Source organism: Populus trichocarpa, chromosome 3 (genome assembly GCF_000002775.5).
Source record: "Populus trichocarpa isolate Nisqually-1 chromosome 3, P.trichocarpa_v4.1, whole genome shotgun sequence".
NCBI classification, from domain to species: Eukaryota; Viridiplantae; Streptophyta; class Magnoliopsida; order Malpighiales; family Salicaceae; genus Populus; species Populus trichocarpa.
The window spans coordinates 12,281,531-12,288,223 of NC_037287.2; positions in this window are offsets into that span (position 1 = coordinate 12,281,531).

Here is a 6,693-nt window from a genome sequence, read left to right on the forward strand (position 1 = left end):
TACCATTTGAGGGTGTCCCCTCGCATGGAGATTCACTATTATGGTTGCTTGAAAGAAACTCTCGCTAGAAAGATTTCCACTCTGAGCATCCAAAATCACTGTTATAAGAACCCGACTTCACTGTCTAGTTTGACATATGAATCGAGCCTTGGATCGGTCTGGTGCATCTAACCTGCTAAGAAACCAGCATAAATATTCCAACAAAATATTAAAAATAAAACCCAAATCCCGTAATATTCATTTATGGACCAAAATATTATGGTACGACCTAATCAGGAACTGTGCTTTCATCTGGTGTGACTACATCTCTCCTTTTCAGAGAGATCCTCGGGAGTTGATTTTCAGTCAAGTGAGGAAGGAAATTATAACGAAACAGAAATCTCCCCATGTAATCCTTTGTCATCTACTGGAAATCTGTCGGAAGTGTCTGTATATTCACTTGAGCTTGCATATTCGCAGCCCGTTAAGCTTGTGGAAGAAAATTGAGCATTTAATTACAATTAAGCTATCCATGCCAATTATAGGGAATTTGTTTGTAATTTTTGCGGCAGATGGATTTATTTTTAATAGAAACCAAGAATATTACTAACAAAAGCTTAATTAGGTGAGGTTTCAAGTATAGTTTTTAAACCCAACCCGGTGGTCGATCCGGTCTAATGATCGGGTCACGGGTCAGATAGGTTGACCCGGGTCAACCCAAAAAAAAACCAACAATAGAAAAGCAACATTTATATAAACCCACTCAAGATTACCAAGACCTACTCAAGAAATGTCAAGGGAAACCAACCATAACATAATCTATGGATGAGGAGTAAAAAAGAAAAACAATAAGAGAAAGAATATGCAGTAACAAAAAAGCATTCAATTCATTTTTCTACTTATTTTCATTGTTAGGCCATGTTTGTTTCTCGAAATTCACTTTTCGGGAAACCACTTTCCAAACTTTCCCGTGTTTGTTTGCCATTAGGAAAGTTGGTCAACGAAAAACACTTTCCGGTCAACGAAAACACTTTCCGGTCAACGGAAAACACTTTCCAGTCAAAGAAAAATTTGGTTTAGTTTTCAGGAAAGTGTTTTAGAGAGGCAAGGTTGAGTTCATCGGGGAAAAGGAAATGTCAACTCAACAATGCAACACCAAATTATTTTGAAAAACAAAAGGTTTAGAAAGAAGATACATACCAAGCTTTACTTCAAGGCCCTCACTATAGCATCTTCATTAGCATCCGAAGACATTATCAGCCTAGCTAAAGTTGGAAGTGCAGATTCTATCTGATGAAAGCAAAACAGAAATAAGATTCCTCCATAAAATAGAGCATCTCTATTCTTCAAAGATCTAAATTGGGCATCTTCCGTTGCTTCATTCTGCAAAAGTTCCTCGGTCTGAACCAACAATTCTTGGTTTACTCTCCTCAAATCCATAAGTTGCTGTAACTCAGTTTCAAGGTCGGCTGCACCCCCACTAATCTACACTGCTTCCACATCTTTTTTAAGATCTGTTGGAAGCGTAAAGTTCTTCCAAAGAAAGAATTGAATCTGGCAGGTCCATTTCTTTGAGCCTCACTCGAGTTAGCTCACTCCCTTGTTGCAATGTTTTAGCTTGTGTCCTGATAATATCGTCGATCATTTCAGTGTACCTTGAAAGAGCTTTTGAAATTTCTTTAATTAGGTCTTTTGCTTGTTCTGTCTTCAGTTCTTCATGTTTTGGCCTTTTAAATGTAAAAGGCCAAAACGACGCCGTTTCTCGCATATATATTAAAAAAAAATTAAAGCCGGGTCTCAGCCAGGTTTACCTGGGTTGATCGGGTTCCGGGTCGCCCACCGGGCCGACCGGGTTTCACTGGGTCAAATCCCTGACTGTTTTTTACTTAGACCCGGCCCGATCTCAAGCCCGGGTCGACCCGCCGGGCCAGGCCGGGTTTCAAAAATATAGTTTTAAGCATGATTTTATATTATGCTTTAATATATATATATATATATATATATATATATATATATATATATATATTATAAAGTGAAAGTTCTTTTAATACATAATTGTTTTGTCATTAAAAATCCGATACATGAAATAATTATCTCAATCCAAAAAATATTTCTTCTTTCAAGTTAAAGAGACCAAAATTGTGAGCTAAAAACAAATAAAGAACAATTACAACATCAATTGTTGTGGGTCTTAAGTCATCTTTTACCACCCACCCCCTTTTCTGCATAGTTTCATTTTACGCCAAACATACGCACACTGATGGAGTAAAATCAAAATCAAAATCAAAAGCAAGCTAATTTCATTTCAAAATTTAACCAATACAAAAAAGAAAAAGAAAAAAATCAAGCGTGGGATTACAGGTGGTCAAGAGAGAGCGAATTTAGCAGAGCTCGAGAAAAAAAAGAGGAAGAGGAAGAGAAAGAGCCAAGTTTGGGAATGGTGGTTGGGAATGGTGGAGAAGGCTAAAAAAACATCGTCATTTTTAATATACCCTAATGAAGTCGTGTAAACTTTAGGATTGAATTAGGGGTTTCATAGCTACGTATTGGGCGAAGTGTGTAAGACTGATATAGGCTTTGTCTCTGGGCTCATTTGTTCCTGCAAAACAAGTTTCATGTTGGAACATGGAGCCCTATGACGCTTAATTCATTAAATATTGGAGGAGAAATATTATACCAGAAAGAGAAATAGAATGAAGATAGCATGGTGTGTGTGAATTAACTAGTAAGAAGCTCTTGAATGGACTTGAATATGATCAAAGATATTTATAGATATTAATTATATCAATTTACTCTGACAAAGCATCAAGGGTGGTGTTGTTGTAGATACTTTGTGGTGCAAGGAGTTCCGATAATTGAAGCAATGACGAAGAACAACTTCATGGTGGGTGAAGAAAAATGAATATCATTGGTGGAGAGATTAGTTCTCATTATGGGTTTATGATGCTTGTTATGTGATTGATGGAGAAGTTAGTCCTTTTGATTTACACAAAGAATTTGTGAATGTAGAGATACATAATAATAAAAAAAATAAGAATGAAATATAATAGATGAGAATAATTGAAGGAGGATGAAATTGAAATAAAATTCTAATCTTATAAATTATTTCAAATAAAATAAATAGTAATCAAAAGAATATGACCCAAATCATAAGAAAAAATAAATTGAATGGTTGTTTTGAAAAATTGAAGGGTAAGGCGTCGGAATCAAGGAGAAGAGAGAAGAAGTAAAAAAAAAAAACGTTACCATTGTCACATTAAAGTTATTTTTGTGATATGCACCATCCAGGTATGGAGGGGTTGTTGAGACGATTTGAACACCACCTAGAAAGCCACCGTTCTGTCTTTGGACGACACCTCACATATTTTGTCTGAACAGCATGGGTGTCTCTCACCCACTGGCACACGCAATGCACACACAAACCACTTTTCCTTTTTAAATAATATTTTATATTTATTAAAATACCAAATTAACCCTCCGTGAACTTGATTATAACCAAAAACCAAGTTGAAAACACAAAAAAGCCCCTAGATGCTGGCTTAATAATTTTTTATTTTAAGGGTAATTCAGTTATTTTACTATACATAAAAAATGAAAAGACGAAAAAGCCCCTAAAAGTCAGCTTAAGTTTTTTTTAAGGGTAATTAAGTAATTTTATTATGCTGAAAAATCATGAAAAGACCAATTCGCTCCAATTAATATGATAACGACTAATGGATCACATGGAAAATATTGTATTACTTTCAACACCTAATTGATTGATTTTGTTTGAAAATGACAAAATAGTTATTTTATTGTCTCAATCCACAATGAAATACTCAGCCCTTTTACCTTTTGTTTTTAACTAGTTAGATGGCTCACGTTATACTGTGTGCTAGGCCATTTTTTTTCATAACATAAAAAAAGATATTCATGTGACATCAATATTTTCAAAGAAGTAAGAAAAATTTAAGATTCATGTAATTCAATGAGAGTACCTGCATTCATAGAATGATCTCGAAAAGTAAACAAAAAAATAATAGCATAAAGCGAGTATCTCATGTTTGTATTTAATCAATTGAATTAATTTATTAAAAAATAAAAATCCTTTTAAAAAAGTTAAATTCAACAAAGACTGAAAAAAAAGCCTAAGGTAACTAGTATTTTTTTCAAAACAAATGGAAAATCCCATAGGAAGTGAAAAAAATAATCCAAGGAGATATTTAAGGATGTTACAAAAAAAAAAGAGCAAACCCAAGATAACCTCTCTAAACCTAGGTTGATCTCTCAAAGTGCAATTTGTTCAACCCCATAACGGAGCTGAACAAATAAGCTCAATGCCCAACCAATTTATTATTGAATGATGAAATAAATTAAATTAAATTAATTAAAAAACAAAATTTCTTTTTAAAAAGCAGGATCTAAAATAATTTAACAAAGATAAAAAAAATTGAGAATATCAGACCAGTCAATGCTGAAGGATGAGATAAAATAATTTAATTTATTTTTAAAAAATAAAGTTCTTTTTAAAAAAGTTCGATCTAACAAAGAGTTGTGTTAATCTTAATGTGATTGAAAAATCCTGTAGAAATGAAAAAAATATTAGAGGATAAAATTGAAAAAATAAGATTAAAAAAGATAAAAAAAAACAAAGTAAATGCTGAGAAACCTTCTAAATTCGGATTAATCTCTTAAACCTGCAATCCATTAAGCTCTAGACCTGAGCTCAATTAAGAATCTCAACACTTGATAAATTTAAAGTTGAAGAATGAAATTATAAAAAAAAATCAATAAAAAAAACCATGAGAAAATCAAGGTAAAAAACAACAATAAAAAAATAAGGATTAAATTCTATAGAAAAAAATCTAGGATGATCTTGTAACAAAAAATAATTTTACAAACCATCTTAAATAAAAAAATAACAATTAAAAAATGAGAATTAGATTTTACAGATGAGAAAACCCATAAGGGATGAAATTAAAAAAATAATTAATTTTATAAAATATTTCAAATAAGATAAATACTAATAAAAAATAGAAACTAAATTTGAAAAAAAACTAACTAAAGGGTTATATTGAGTATTTTCAAGGTTAAAAGAGAAAAAAATAAAATGAAACCACACATACAATTTAAGAAGTTAGGATTTACCGAGAGGATTCTATCACTACCTTGAAAGCCACCATTTAACCACAAAAATCACTATGTGCCGCTATGATTTTTCTAGAGCTCTCATGCGCCTCTCTATTAATTATGTAAATAGTATTATATATTTGGTAAAAAAATATATCAACCTCTATATAAAATTGATTATTATAAAATAACCAGAATAAAAATACACAAATACCTCTTCATGTCAACTGTTTTTTAGCTTCCAGAGGTAATTTTGATAATTTATTGTGCAAATAAAACTAATAAAAAACAAAAATATCCCCAAGTAAAAAGATATATTTTATTTTGCTTTCAGGTAACAAAATCATTTTAGCGTGAAAAAAAAGTTGTGTAGACCATTTGCCCCTAATTAATTTGGAAATGCCCAATGAATTTTTTTGAAAAGACAAAACTACCCCTAACCATGCCTTACTGATTTTGTTAAGAGAGTGTTTGGAGAAGAGGTAGCTTGTGTTTTTTTTTAGTAAAAAACATGTTTTTATAGCTTTTGAAGGTATGGTTAAATATGGTTTGTATTTAAAATATATTGTATTTTTTAAAAAAAGCCACCACATCTCCAACCCAAACACCCTCTAAGAGCCTGTTTGGCTCTGCGGCTGCGGCTGCGTTTTATTTAAAACGCAGTTCGCAGCTGTTTGGTTAAGGAAAAAATTGATTTACTGTTCACTGGGGCCCACTGAATTTCTGCGTTAGCAACATAGGAAAGGAAAAGCAGCCATTTCATACTTTTTTTTCACTGTTTATGTTAATTGCACTGTTCAATGAACAGTGCAATTAGCATGAACAGTGCAAGTGATGCACTGTTCACTTGCATTGCGTGGACACTCTTTTTTTTTTTTTTTTATTAGTATGTTAAGTTTTGTTTTTGTTAATATTTTTAAAATTTTTTTTAAAAAAAAAACTAGTTTGGAGTGAATTTTATACATGATAATATTTTATCTAATTTTATTACACGCTAAAAAATTATGAAAACTGTAGTTCTTGTCGGATGAATTTTGTACGTAATGGAATTGTAGATAGTTTAATAGAATAATAAATTTTTTTTATATAAAGTATGATTTATTTCATGATGTTACCGCAATAGTTAAATCCACAATATTTAAATTAAAAACCATCAATATTAATATATATTTTTTAAAATTATTTTATAACCTCAATTTCAAAAACATTCTTAACCAAACACATTAAACTACTTTTTCTTCAACCTCAATTTCAACCACAATTTTAACCAAACACCTATTTTTTCAAACGAACCACAACTAAAAGTACTTTTTATAAAACAACTTTTTTCAAATCATAATTACAATAGCTACCGCAATACCAAACACACTCTAAGACGGATAAAGAAATCACATGTTTTGAGTATATATCCGCGGTTGATAGCTTTTAGCTTTTTTTATTTTAATGGAGTTCTCGTGAAACTGGCTTGAACCAGCAGAACAACAATTCACATGTGACGTGGACACACACGTTTAACGGTTGTAAAATTACATGACTGCCCTTATGATGCATTCACTGTCCACCTAGCCTCTTTCGGCTCGTAACGGCGTCGGTTTGGTCCTTCCA